Source organism: Macaca mulatta, chromosome 2, assembly GCF_049350105.2.
Source record: "Macaca mulatta isolate MMU2019108-1 chromosome 2, T2T-MMU8v2.0, whole genome shotgun sequence".
Lineage (NCBI taxonomy): Eukaryota > Metazoa > Chordata > Mammalia > Primates > Cercopithecidae > Macaca > Macaca mulatta.
The window spans coordinates 168,060,920-168,076,191 of NC_133407.1; the positions used below are offsets into that span (position 1 = coordinate 168,060,920).

Genomic DNA, 15,272 nt, shown 5'->3' on the forward strand with positions numbered 1-15,272 from the left:
TTAGATGTACTTTGACAACTCAAATCACATTTACAGGCTGGGTACAGTGGTTCACACTTGTAATCCAAGCACCTTGAGAAGTGAAGGCAGGAGGAACTTGAGCCCAGGAGTTCGAGACCATCCCTGGCAACATAGTGAGACCCCATCTCTACAGAGCTGGGTGTGGTGGCATACACCAGTGGTCCTGGCTACTCAGGAGGCTGAGGCAGGAGGCTCACTTGAGCCTGCAAGGTAGAGGCTGCGTGAGCTGTTGTTGTGTCACTGCACTTCAGCCTTGGTAACAGAGTAAGACCCTGTCTCAAAAAGCAAACAAACCAGAAACAAAAACAAAACACGAATCACATTCACCCCAGGTTTTTATCACAGACCTCTGAAAGATACAGGGTTTTCAGGGTTTTTGAGAAGGACTTTGTATAAAACTTTATGGCTTAAAAAAATAGTATGCAAAAGTCTACTTTCCCCCCAAGTTTTAAGCCTGATAAGGAAATTAATAAATTCAAGACAAAGAGTATAGTAAAAGTTTAAACCATAAATTCCATCAGGATTTTATGCAAAATGCAAATGAGTTCCACGTCTTTAGGGGATTTGTTCAGAATGTGACAACTTACAATGCTGGTCACAAAATAACGTCTAACTTTCTCTTGCATGTGGTCCAACATTAATAATAAACATACCAAACCTTCAAAATCTGAATAAAAAAAGACCGTTATTCCTGAATTTTAAAAAATGATGGGAAACACTGTTTCTCCTTTTGAAAAAGCAACATATATTCACTAAGTCACAATTCCTTATTCCCAAAGCAATTGGGAACCTAAAATGTGTTCATATTATCATCAATAGAGCCATCTTAGTACTAAGAGACTAGCATATAGAATTTTACCTTTTGATGGCAACATTTGTAGCTTAATGTATGCTGCAAATGACTATTTTCCACATGAAAATTAAATCAGAGGATAGGAACAGCAGGTATGGTCATAGAAAGAATTGTGTAGGCAAGTACACAAAATTCTATCCAGTTCCATTGTTTACCATGGTGCCCCAACATGCCTACTGATAGTCTCCATTCTTAAATTTCTTTAACTTTCGAGCATTGAACTTTTGTTCACTTTTGTGAACACTGTTCTAGCAGAAATAATAGCAAAGAACAGCATAGCAACTTTCCCTCAAAAGACCACTAATAAAAGAGTGTTTATCATGTAACATGTTCAGAGCCTGTTCTCAATCTTGGATTGGCCTTGACCTTTGCTCCATTTTAGGAGGTAAGCTAATACAGAACAACTCAGGACAAGTTTTCCACCTGTCAAACCAGCTCTGCCCCACTGACCCAGCTCCTGCTAATCATGATGTGGAACTGTTAGACGTTCTTTGGACAAGCATACAGACCTGTTGCTGCATAGGACCATCAACATACCAGTGGATACACAAAAGTATTTTTGAAAAAGAGATACATGTAAGAGTAAAAGCAGGTTTGATAATTTTCTCAGTCAAATTCAAGTCAACTTTTCCTTCTTCCTTAGTTAACCATGCATGTATATACACGAAGATTAAAGGAGTAAGTGAAAAGCACTTTGGAGAGGCCCGTCCTGCTCCCTCCTCCACTACTCAGTTCTCTGATGTACTATCACCTTCTCGCTACCCTGCTGCTCTTGATGACACCTACTGGGATGAGCACAGCCCAATCTGAGACACGGGAGCAGCTGTCCCTGCCAGGAACTCTCTGCTCAGAGATGGAAGCATAACCCTGTAAAATTAACAGTTGTGATTGGAGCATGGAGCCAAGATGTTGATAATTTATTTTACTCTATCTTGAGTTTTCTGAATGAAGCACCATCTTATATGTTAGGACACCTGCACTTGGGTATTGATGCCAACTGGTTCTTTAATACAAATACTGTTCTTTGTGAAAGTAGACAAGTCAATTATTTCAGAAGGGGCAGGTGTCCACAAAAGGCTCCCTAGTGACTCAAGAAAGCTAAAATTTTAGATCTCTGCCTTTTCTTTATGAACATAAGGCATAGGGGGATGAAACTCTTGAAAATCTGGAAATCACAAAGAGAAGGAAGCTGAGAGTCTACATGATATAAAGAAAGAAATTACATGGATAAAAAAAGGGCTCTCAATTTTCTCTCTCCTCCTCTTTCTCTCTCTCAATTTTTTAAAGCATCTGCAACTCTGATTTTCTAAAAAATCAGAATTTAAGCTTCTGAACACAGATTCTATGACTAGGGTGACAAGATTGTGAGACAAACCTCACCTAAACAACCCAGAAGTATAAGAAATTCAAGGGAAGCAGGAGTGAGCAGAATGGGGGAGAATCATGAAAAACAAGAGTTAGGAGAGAGAGGGGAAGACAGTCTTATAACAGCCAGGTACGCAAATAAGTGACTATCCCCAAAAAGATGCTCAAAGTACTCCACAGGCATGTAGCTCATCCTGGAGAAACTGCTGGACTTCATCATTAGAGATTTAGGAAAACTAAATTTTACAGATTAGTTGGGGGGGAAAAAAAGACAATTAATAGAAGTTTTTCCAGATAGCAGTAAAGAAACAGACCCAGGGAAAGGAAAGGAAAGGCAGGAGAGAGGAAGAAAGGGAAGGGGGGAGGAGATGAAGAAATGAAAGAAGAGGGGGGAGGAAAGGGAAGGAAAGAAACCAGGCTAAGAAGAGGGCAGACTTCAGCGATGGAACAGAGACATCCATAAATAAAAATACTTTAAGGTAAAACTGGGTTCAAAGCTAGACAACACTGGATTGTGTTTGTGTGTCTTTCTTTTGTATTTCTAATTGATTCTATTAATACTCCTTAAATTACAGGTTATTTCCTGGTAAAATTCTTTTCACAGTACAGTATAAAGGAAAGTGGACTGGGAGTGTATTTTGTTGTGTATTTTGTTAAGGAGAAAAAGAACATTTCCCAAAACTGGCTATGTGGAGTAGCCCCAGGTTCTGAGAACACTTTGACCCTTTCCCCACTAGAAATAGAAGAGCTTACTTAAGATGAAGGACATTCAAGCCCAGAGAAACCAGAGACTACTCAGCACATTCAGCACAATACTTTCACTTTCCAAAAGGGGCAGCCCTGGCTCTGAAAAGTTAAGTGACTTGCCTAAATTCACAGAGCAAGTGAGGGAGGCAGCGGCCCAGCTTGTATTCGACCTCAACTCTTCTCCCCTCCCACCTACCTTCAAGTCCAATTTTATTGCATGACTGACCTGGAATAGCTTGGACTTACTTGTAGTAGATAATCCACAAGGCTTCACGTCAGCATTTTCATTCATTTATTAATTTTAAAATATTCAGTGCCTCTGTGAAGCACTGTACAAATGCTACTGAATGGAAGGATACTGTGTCTACCCATATAGAATCCTTTTGAAAATACACTTAAACCACACCATAGTACTTTAACAATCAGTTACTTCCCAGGAATTTGCAGTAGACACCTGATCTTACACTCATCTTTTCAAGTGAGGACAACACTCTAAAACTGTGAGTTACAGATGAAATGTCCAGAAAAAGAATCCTGGTATCTAAATGGCTAAAAAGTCAGCTCATAAATGTCACTAAAGATAGATTTATTTTTTAAACTAAGCCTTACCACAAATAAGCTTTGTAATGAACTCAAATGTTTCTGAGGGAATTTCAAAGTTATTTCATTTTTACACAGAATTGTTGATATCTACGAATTAAGTAAAGAGGACATTCCAATGCAGTACATTAGAGGTAGGAAGGGTGTCATTATGAGTTACCGTAAGTTTTTCAGGAATCTTTATTGTTATGGCTTAATAGTTCTTTGATTTGTTTGAGAGCTCTGCAATTTATGATGTCTTAAAGGAAACCAAGGTATAGGACATCCCTACTTTTTAAACAAACATTAAAATCTCAGATGAATATTGGTTGGAAAATGAAGAGTACCATTATAGTAACTTGTTGACACTAATGAAATTTCTAAATCCATTAGATGAATAAACAATAATTTTAACTGATATTTAAAAATTACAGATAAGAAAGCCAGAAATAAGAAGTAATTACTTAAATATCCAACATTGTTGCTCTGGTCTTCTTTTCCTTTGGGGAAAGGAGGAATGGACAACTTAAGATTTATTCTAAAATGTCCAAATGTTTGCATTCAACATGTTACAAAAGAGCTCTAGGCAAAAATCCATGAATGGCTAACATTCAGAACTAAAAATAACATCATCCATTCATCTGGGATACCTCAATGCATTTCACTTTTCCCCATTATCATAGGAATGCCTCAACCTTCCAAGCAAATTAAAACTTGGCCCTGTATCTACTTCTGCTAGCTATAAATAGTACTATTATAATACTTAAATTTTTAAAAAACAGGATTGAATTTTAAGTGTATTACAAATCATTGATGTACACAAATTCTTCTTTCTGAGAACATCTTTAGTAAACCAAAATATAACCATTTGATCAAGCAAAGTTATTTTTGAGAACAAACTTGAAAGGCCGGAGATATCCTAAGCAATATTTTTTTAAACATCCTCTAGTTTTCATGCCTATCAGAATCTTGTACAGCCTGTAAAGGAACCAGAATAAAGTGCTGATAAATATAAATGAAATCTAGGAAGTACCTACTTATGGCTCACTCTATTTTTTTATTAATAATTTATTGAGGTGAAATTCACATAACAAAATTTTACTCTATTTTTAAGCATCATTGATACCATGGCAATTGACTTTAGGGAAAATGTGCAAGTATTAAAGTAGTTCACAGTGGAGCTTCTGTACTTTCTTTAAACCTAGACAAAGATCAAAAACACAGTAAAATATCCCTTATGGAGGAGAGAGAGGACGGTGGGCCAGCCTCCTCCAGTTCTATAGATGGAATGTCACTGCAGGTTTCGGTGCAGGTGTAAGGAAGAAAGTGTCCTTTAAAAAGATGAAAAGGCACAGCGGGCATACACCGGATCCCTCAACATGAAGTCTGGTTTGAAGACCTAACTAAGGGATGAGCAGAATGGGGAGCAGGATGCACAGAGAAGCAATGAAACTGTAAAAGGAAACAAAATGTCTCATATTGGAAACTGCGGTAGTAATGTTAACTTTTCAGATAAGAGCTGGTGATCAAAAGCTGGGTCTTCAGTCCACTTTAATGTATTATTTATTCAACATGTACAATCCACCTGCTTCCAAGATAATATGAGGTTGTATCTTCAACATAGTATAAAGCATTATCAGAGTAGAACTCAGTTTCCACTCTGAAAAGTTATGTTTTATTTTATTTTATATATCTATAACCCTATTATGTCCCACAAAGACATAGAAGAGGCAAATAACATATTGCAATTTATGTCTTCAAACAGAAAAAAACTCAGCCTTTGAGAAGTACCTTGCCTATTTTACTTACAGCTGAATGCCCAGTTTCTAGAATGGTGCCTGGCACAAAGTAGATGCTCAATTAATATTTGTTGGATGAATCCAAAATCTGAGCATCTCTATTAGTGCCATTTCAGAAAGATAATGATAGGTGAAGAAATCTGGATTCGATTTTGTCAATTTTGTTAAAATCCTTCACTTCTCTGGTGGAATTCAAGAGCATCTGACTACAACAGGTATATGATTCCCCAATTATAGAAATTAGTAAGCAGAGGTTTAACAAGGAGAGAAATAGCAAAACTGTAGAAATGCCATTGATCATAATAATAAACAAGCACTTGAAAATAATAATACATCTAAGATAAAGACAACTGATTTATATTTATCTATTGACTTGTTAGAGTCATATCAATAAAACTATTTTTCCTGTGTGTCTGTTTACTTTTTCTTTCTTTCTTTCTTTTTAGACAGGGTCTCTCTCTGTCACCTAGACTGGAGTGCAGTGGCACTATCTCAGATGACTGCTGCAGCCTCGACCTCCCAAGCTCAAGCAATCCTTCCACTTCAGTCTCTCAAGTAGCTGGGACTACAGGCATGTGCCACCATGCCCAGCTAATTTTTGTATTTTTTGTAAAGATGGACAACATTTCACCATGTTGCCCAGGCTGGTCTCAAACTCCTGGACTCAAGCCATCTTCCTGCCTCAGCCTCCCAAATTACAGTGGGAGGGATTACAGTGTGAGGCACTGCTCCCTGCTTATATGCTTTTTCACTAGCAAAACTGGTGAAAATGGCCGGGTGCAGTGGCTCATACCCCTAATCACAGCACTTTGGGAGGCTAAGGTGGGCAGATCACCTGAGGCTGGGAGTTTGAGACCAGCCTGACCAACATGGAGAAACTCTGTCTCTATTAAACATACAAAATTAGCCAGGTGTGGTGGTGGATGCCTGTAATCCCAGCTACTCGGGAGGCTGAGGCAGGAGAATTGCTTGAACCCAGGAGGTAGAGGTTGCTATGAGCTGAGATCACGCCATTGCTCTCCAGCCTGGGCAACAAGAGCAAAATTCTGTCTCAAATAAATAAATAAAATTGATGAAAATATCCATGGGAGATTGCTGGAGAATCTCTGCTCCCCTCTATTTACATTTAATCTGTGTATTGCTCTCCAAGGCTTAAGGGGAGTGGGCTGGGAATAACTAGTCCCTTAGTTATTCAAGAAAGGAAGTCTCCTTCCTTAAACTGGGGTTGGAAGGGCCCACTGTTGCGACGAGGCACATTAATCATGCTGATCATGTACCAAGGCACAAGCCAGACAGAATAACTTGACTAAACTCGTCTAGAAAACTTTGGGGTATAGCAGACATAGGTATAAGTCATGTAACTGAATCAAGGGTCAAAATCTCTGAGACTCAGGAAAATACCTATGGGAAGTCAGCCCTGGGAGGAAGCATCTCCACTCTTGAGCAGTGGGAGCAAACCCTCTAATGAACACTGCCCATTGCAGAAGCACATGTTGACTCCCTCAAGAAATGACAGGCTCAAAGGACAGAAGGGCTGGCAAAGTGAGGGGGACACTAGACTCTGCTCTCAGAGAGGTTGCTATGCCTTTAGCAGCCACTGTGAGCTAGAAACAAAAGGGTGGAACTCCCCACCACTCAGGCAAAAAGGCTATCACAGACCAGTCCATGAGAGGGACTGTGAGGCCTCTTCTGCTAGCAACTGAAGACAGAAGAAGAGCTGCAGGAAGCCAATGCATCAAGAAAAAGACAGAAAAGCAGTCTACCAGCAGACAAACTCCTGTACTACCACCAGCGGCAAATCTTTCCCAGTTGAGAGACCCCAAGAGCAAAGCACATGCCAAGCTCCTGAAGATGGTCAGAGCTCACCAGCAGGAAGACGGCCCCAGAGCCCAGGGAACTTAGCATAAAACAATCTTCCTTCCAGGTAAGACACTGTGAAGTGTCTTTTGTTGGATACTTAAAAATGTGAGATGCAATAAGATAAGTATTTACTTAAATTACTATAGTCTTCCTACTATAACAAATAATGATTGTTCATCTATTTTTTCTTAATTAAACCCCCTTCACAAGTTACAGTCTGACTCAGTAGGTACTTGAGACATTTTGTTCAATGAACAAATGAGTGAGAGACTTTTCTCACCCACTCTACCACACACCCTTCTTCAAATATTGTCACTCTTGGTCCACTTCTCTGTCTTTTCCCTCTTAGTTCTTATGATCATCTGCCATATGTTTTTATTTTATTACTAACTGAATCTTCCCTTGGACTATAAACAATCTGAGAGCAGAACTTTATCTGGTTTTCACAATCTTCGAAGCTTCAGTGGCTAAAATACTACTGGCACATAGTTGATACTAAAAAAAAAAAAAAAAGTTATTTTTAGTTGCTGCATGACCACATGCCACACTGCGTTGGAGCTCAGAGAGTATAAATGGGCAGCACTCAGCTCACTGGCTGGGTGTTCTCGCTCCAGGTTACTCATGCTGGAGCCTTCATCAAGCCACTCTCCAGCTGTCATTCTCCTTTCTCTTCTTACATGTATAAGTGCACAGTATGTACATTTAGTATTTCAATTCAATCCTCATCACGATCATGTGAGGAACACATCACTGTGCCTGTTTTATAATCAACACAGATGAGGAACCAGGAAGGAGCCCAGTGTCATCCAGCTTCTGAATGACAAAGCCCACGCTTAGTCCTCCTCCCATAAAAGTTAATATTCCCTGGTGCTTAAGAGCATAGGCTGTGGAGTTAGACATGTGTAAGTTCAAATTCCTGCTCTGCCAGTTACTTGGTAGATCCTGACCTTGGGCAAGTCAGTTTTAGGTTCCTCATCTGTAGGCTGGGGGAATAATAAAACTATCCCATTGTGCTGATAAGAGAATCAAATGAGTTAATGTACATAAAGCACCCAGCACAGTCTCTGACACTTTGCACATACTCAGAAAGGGGTGGCTGCTACCATCATTCTCATCATAGTGATTGCCATCACCATTATTCTCTCAGAGTAATTTCTGCATCATCATGACACTAAGTTAAGGCATGTTGATGAGATAAATATCAGAGGAGATATGGTCACGAGACTGTATTCATCTCGATGGTTGCAGGTATCATCACTCAGAGAGTGGAAAAGCTGTTTCTTAACTCTACAGTACTACTGAGCTATCTATTCTCAAAGAGATAAGCAGAAAACCATGTAAAATGTGCTACAATACTCAACTCTGTTCTTTCTTATCTTGGGAAGGGGGAAGATCTGTTTACACTGTCAAAGTTAAATCACAGTCCCACTCCACTATCACCTGACACACACCAACTGATTCTTTCTCAGTCTTCTCTAACTTATCCATCCCCCAAATCTTCACCTAGTGTAGCAGCTTGATGATAGAAATTCACTGAAACTAGAAATCTCTTCATTCCCAAAATATGTCCCCTTCACCTGACATCCCCCAACCACACACACACACACATACACACATACACACACACACACACACACACAAACTCATTTAGCCACTATTTCATATACAGCATCTATCCCATTGATCCAACTATATCCCTCACACATCTAGTAAAACAATTGCCTCTGCAGGTTCTGAGAGCTACTCTATGTGCTTATGTGTGGTAATACTCAAAACCTGATAAAAGTTATAAATGACGCTGCCAGACATTTTGTAGGGGACTAGCTTAGGAACATCTGGTACTAATTATATCATTATAATTTGAAATTGCCAAGCCACGTATATCCAATGCACCCCCATTGGATAGTTAGTAAAGCCTGAATATTATGTACCTCATATCTAGTAAGGATATACAAATGTGTCAGAATGCATGCTAAAAGTCTGGTTGGTGGGAGATAGAAGGAATTTAAGACCCCATTTGCCAAAGGCTGTGGTGGGGGGAAATGACAGTGGTTTAAATTTAAGCATTATAGGTTATGAAGTACTTTCAACTTAAAATGGTTCCTCTGAGAACTATAATGAAGAAGGCTAAACAAGTGTGCCATCCCCTTTAAAAAAATAAGGAAACACAGATTGTGGAAAGCCTCACAATTAGTAGAATGGGTCTTAAACTTAGCCCTCCATTCTCTTACATTTTAAGGAAGCTAATAGAAAATTCAATCTAAGAATTCAACACTAAATACTTGAAAAGTATTATTGAATAAGTAGCAACCCTAATATCAGCTCTAGGACTACTTGAAGTAGTTTTAATGAGCAAAATTGGTCTATATTTCAGATATTCTGAAGGGGGTGGCTCCAGAATCTCTGTGTAGGAGGCATTCGGGGAAAGAACACATTTGCAAGGGAGAGCTGAGTGATTTTTCTTAAAACTGTACTTGGATAGCAAGCATACTGCTTTTTGAAGTATACCTATTTATTTGAGGCAGGCCCATGGGATGATTTTGCAGGGACAGTGCTATCTATCAGCAGCAACTTGTACACACCTTAACATTCTATAATAATCACCAGGTGAGTAATTATCCTTGTAGAACAGTATTTGAGAAATCTAAAAAAAAAAAAAAAAAAAAAAGAGCAAGTACATTTCTGTATTTTCCCTTGATTCTAGAAGGTATGTTGTTATATTCTTCCACTTGTAGAAGAAAATAACTGAATGCCCTTTTTTCGGGACTGGGGTGGAAGCGGATTGTATCAGGTACAAGGCATGTAGTTTGAGCATGCATAGACTTCCATTTTAATTAGATTTCTGTCCCCAAGCTGCTGGACAGTTTAAGGAAAAATACGCAGTCTTCTAGAAAAATCTTTAACTATTAATTTTGGATCTAAGTTTGTTCTTGTTGCTTATGTTGCTATTGTCCTTGTTCTTATTTTCTTGACACCCTCTTGATTTTTGGCACTGAATTCTCTCTCGATGATCAGTCATTGACACTCATTGATTACTTGTTACCTGGCATGGTTTTGGGGTCAAAAGATCAGAGTTTGAATCCTGGCTCATTCATTGCTTAAATGTATGACCTGGGATAAATTACTTAATTTCTCTAAATTTCAGTTTTCTCATCCCCCGTATTAGAATCCTAGTACCTATTGTGCAGAATTTTTTTGAGGCTGAAAGAAAATAGTATTTGTAAAATGCCGGGAAGACAATACAAGTGAAGTAAAAACTGCTACTTTCTGGAGACTGGGGAGTGAGTGAATTATATGGTAAATATTTTATAGTTTGTATATATTTTATAGTAAATATTTTATAGTTTTCTTTTATAGCTCCATAGAGGGATGTTTCAGTGATATGCACACTTAAAAAAATAATAAATGCCTCCCACCAACACATATAAAAAAGTGACCTTTAAAAGTAATGACATAAAATACCTTCATATGCTTGGAGAACATAAAAATGATAACAAATTTTAAAATTATATGTCAAGCACCCTTCTAAGCACTTTTATATGATATAGACACACCCCTAAACATATTTATAACATATAGTTTTTATATTAACTAATTCAATTCTAAGAACAAAACTATGCAATGGGTACTATTATCTTATAAATGAAAAGACTAAGTAGAAGGACATTAGTTAAGTAATTAAGTAATTTGCTTAAAGTCATACAGCTAGTAAGTGTCAGAGTCAGGGTTTGAACCTAAAATACTTGTATAGGTTACATGTGAGGTAAAATTACCCTGGAAAGCCAAAAAGTCAAGAAGCCAAGTGAATGAGGACTAGGCCAATCTGCTCTCTGAAAGTTTTTCCTCAAGTCTCCCAGGCAAGGTAAAAAGTGGAGTGCAGGGTGGGATAATTCAGAGCAGGACTTTGCCATCATCAGTGTCTGCCAATGCCGGCCTAGTTCACTGTCTAAAAGACTAGGCTGCAGAGTTGTCACTCCAATTTTATCTTCCTGTTTTGAGATCTCTTTACAATAGAAAAGTAGAAATAAATTTTTTAAGCAAGGGCCGAGGTGTTATGACCTCGTCACCTAGGTGATGCTGTGACTCATTTTCCTTGTGAAGATTTTGACAGGGAAAATTCACACTTGAGATGTTGAAAACATCCCAGAGACCAGGTTCCCTTTTAATTCTGAAAGCAAGAGAGAAAAATATCAGAGAGCAAGGAAAGCAATACTGGGAGAAGAGGGAGGGAGAGGGCATCAGGTCGGGAACTATGGCTATTTAATAAATGAGAAAAGCAAATGAATGGACTAGAGTTAGACTTATGCATTCTTATCAGAAGGAAGGGGTTGAGCAGGTGGTAAAGAGAAGGTTCTGCAATTTATTCCTGAGTGTGAGGATTTAAATTCAGCCTGAGTTCCTGAATTAAACATTGCTTTTTACTTGAACCAACTATTCCTGTTCCTTTTTTCACAATCATAGTGAGGTATATAAGGAAATCCATTTAGAGCTGTTTCATGCACGCCATACAAATTGCTCTGAATCGAATGATACTCAAAAAGTATCATATTATTTATGCAGCAAAGGTTGTGGGGAAAATGTTGTATATGTTCGATGACTGTGTAGTTCATGGTACAAAGCACCAGCACACCTCCCAAACCCTTTGGAGCCATCAAAGAAAGAAAATTCCCTTTTATTTGGTTTGGAAAGCTGCAAGCAAATTTTACAACTCCTGAATTAATTTATATGAACCTGCATTCAGTGATTAATAATAATCTAATCTTTGAATGAAAGAATTTGGCTAAACTGGATAAAAATAGGGAGATACTGTCTAATTCTGCGGTCTTGAGGTCAAAACGAAAATAACTTTCCACTTGATATATACACTACTATGAGATGTGCCATCACCCTCTCATAAGTGACATCACACGGCCCAAAGGGATGTACAGAGCACCAAATTAGTGAAACTCCAACAATGGGGAACTTTACAGATGTGTTGCTGCATGGTGGAGACTCTCCTGAGTTCAAGAGGTGATGTCGCCACTCTTACCGGGATTCTGATTTACTCATCAGAAACCAAGGATTCCCCATATTACTGTATCAGCTTAGAATTATACCCAAGACTAGGAAAGTTGATTTCCAGAAAAATCCAGTATCCAACTCTCCCTGTGGTTTGCAATTTGCCAGTTCCTAGGTAGAAAATTCCCTAATTTCTCCCCAAGCCAAATTTGCAATTCAAAGTCATATCAAAGCCCAGTAAGCTGAACCAAAGTGGCCTGATACCTCTGCAGCCTCTGGTAAATGAGTATGCATCTGTGTGACTATGCCATGATATGGAAGCACCCAAGAAACATACAACAGAAGATTTAAATCACTGCAGAGAATCAAGGCAGTAACAGAGGTAGCTGGTGGCGATAGTGCAGTGGGTATGCAGGGAGGACCTAGACAAAGATTCTCCTTTTACCAAATGTCAGAAATTCTACCTAGGAGTACTGTTCTCATATTTTAAGGTTTAAAACTGACAAGAAAAGCTAACACTATAACATTCACTCTAAGAAGCTCTCCTCCTTAGTCTGTCTTCCACTCTGTGCAACATATTTTATCAGAGTAAGCTAAAATAGAATTGTGGTTTCATTACAATATGCCCTTCCCCTTCCCCCCAACCCCCACCAAAAACAAACTTTAGACATTCCCATTGCTTATCAAGCTAAGAAGATATTCATTGCTTTGGCATTTGAGAAATTCATGAAATGGTCCCAATCTGCCCTTGCCACTTCTCTTGTGAGCACGCTCTGTGGTTTGCAATTTGACAGCTCCTAGGTAAAAAAAAAAAAAAAAAAAAAAAGGCCCTAGCTTCTCCCCAAGCCAAACTTGCAATTCGAAGTCATATCAAAGCTCAGTGGGCTTGACAAACCAAAGCTAAGTCAAACCACCCTTCCAAAGCAGGCAAGCTGCAGAAAACCGAGAAATGGGTGACACTTAAGTTTGCCTGCCTTAGAAGAACCTCTGCCCAGTTATATCTTAGTGGCTTGCTCAACTCAGATGCTGCACAAAGGCACTTAGAGCTAAATCTAGACATCACATGCAGAAGTGCAGGACAGAAGACAGTGTTGAAAAAAAAGCACAAAAAACTCGCTGGGTTCCAGTGGAAGCTCCAGGCTGGTGAGCTAGCAGCATGCCAGCTGCACTCCCAGCTGCAAGGGAGTGCAATAAGCTGCAGCTGGGAGGACACTTGTGGAGGGAAAAAGAGTTTTTTTTAACCATCTGAGTTCAGTAAATTGCTTATGTGTGACAGAAACATTTTGTGGAACCAAGTTAAATGGTGCTAAGTCACTAGACAAAGGATCGCACCCTCCAGCTCAAGACACCTGTCTCTAGGGACTATTTCTAACAATATCTCAGATCTGGATGAAGACAAGGCAGTGAAAGGTATCCAGATTAGCTAAGGGAGCACAGTGACCTGATAACAGAAACAAAAAGGGCTTCTTAAATCCCCAGGGCTGTTCCCTCAGCAAGAAGGAAAGGCAAGGAGGAAAGATGCTGTCTACAGCCTAGCCGTTCCACATGTGGACCAGCAACATCTGCACCACTAAGGGCAGTTTGGGCTGGCCATGCAGACTGTTGCCGCGCCCAGGCCCACTGAACCAGGATCTGCATTTTAATAAATCTTTTGCACATTCAAAGATGAAATACACTGGCCCACAACACTCAGACTAAACACACCCATTCTGAGAAATCTACAGTTCTTTTTGAACATCTCTTTAAATGAAAAGTTTCAGACAGTTTCAGAGGTGCCTCTATTATAAAATTCAGAGAAATAATTAGCAGCAAGAAATAATTAGCAGCAAGGCGGCCAGGCCTGACATATCCCAACCTGACTCCGACTTTATGAAAGTCTCTTCACTTCTCTGGGCCTGTTTCTTTGTCTGTACATTAAGGGAGTTGACTAGGAGATTTAAGACAGACATTCAAAGTGTAAGTTTGAATTGTGTGCAAATGTATATATGTTCCATTTCCCTCCTTCCCTAGAAAAGAAACATCTAAGAAGTTATCTGTGATCTTATTCTATTATCTGGAATGGACAGTGTCTCCCCGACACTTTGGTCTGTATTGTCACTTATCTTCTAAAATTATACATATATATGTGAAATTACATATATATATAAGTAATTATAGGTATATAATTACTGGAAATTTTGGAATATGTATACAACATGAGGATCACCAAACTGAGAGAGCACAAAACTTCTCCGCTGGCCAGCCTCCCATGCGGCAAGACCCTTGACTCCGCACAGTTCAGGATGACTTGACCCGCATGCTTCTATGAACTGCTAAATAAACCACCTCGACAGGAAAGCAAACACCTTTCTTTAGGCACCTAATTCCTACACTCTCAGAATGCAGTAACAAACCCTTCATGATTCAGCAAAAAGCTAAACATTCCCCCAAGCCTCTGCGATGAAAAAGTGAAAGATTCTAAAGAAATGCCTTCCTTCACAAATTTTAAAGCCAAGTTTTCAGCTGTGTTGAAAATCTGAATGGAACTCACTGTCCTAGTTGCGGGGGAGGGGGCTGCTAAAAATAAATAAATAAGATAGGCGAATCACTGTTATCCTCTACCACAGTTGGCTTCAACCTATTTAAAAAGGAAAAGAGGTCAGTAAACTGAGAGGGAAGGTTCTAACCCTCATGAGCTTCACTCATCACTGGCAGATGCAGTATTGTCTCTCCACTGCTCGTCTACACTCGTTGGTCTCAGCTGTTCAGTCATCAGCTTTTAGGGATGGCGACCCATTCGGACCCTAAGAAGCTTGCTGCCTGACACCTTGCCCCTCTTCCCTTTTCTCTCTCTCTCTAATGTTTTATTTTAATTTTTGGCTCCCCTTTCATGTGGACCTGAAGCCACTTACAGCCTGTGACAAAGCCCATCACATCGTGGTGTTCAAGGTTCATTCACATTATTGAATGAACAAATGCATGCTGGTGCCATGTGTTTCCAAGCGAAGAGGAAATCTCACACCAAGTCTAAATTTGGCCACGTCTACAATCATTTCACTTCTTTCCACCTG

The 15,272-nt window shown here is 39.3% G+C and overlaps 1 protein-coding gene across 1 annotated transcript in view; it reads right to left on the reverse strand.

Moving 5' to 3' along the window:
* The window catches only part of GAP43 (growth associated protein 43), a 97,688-nt gene that overhangs the window by 45,612 nt on the left and 36,804 nt on the right, over positions 1-15,272 (reverse strand). The gene's annotated exons all lie outside the window — the stretch shown is intronic.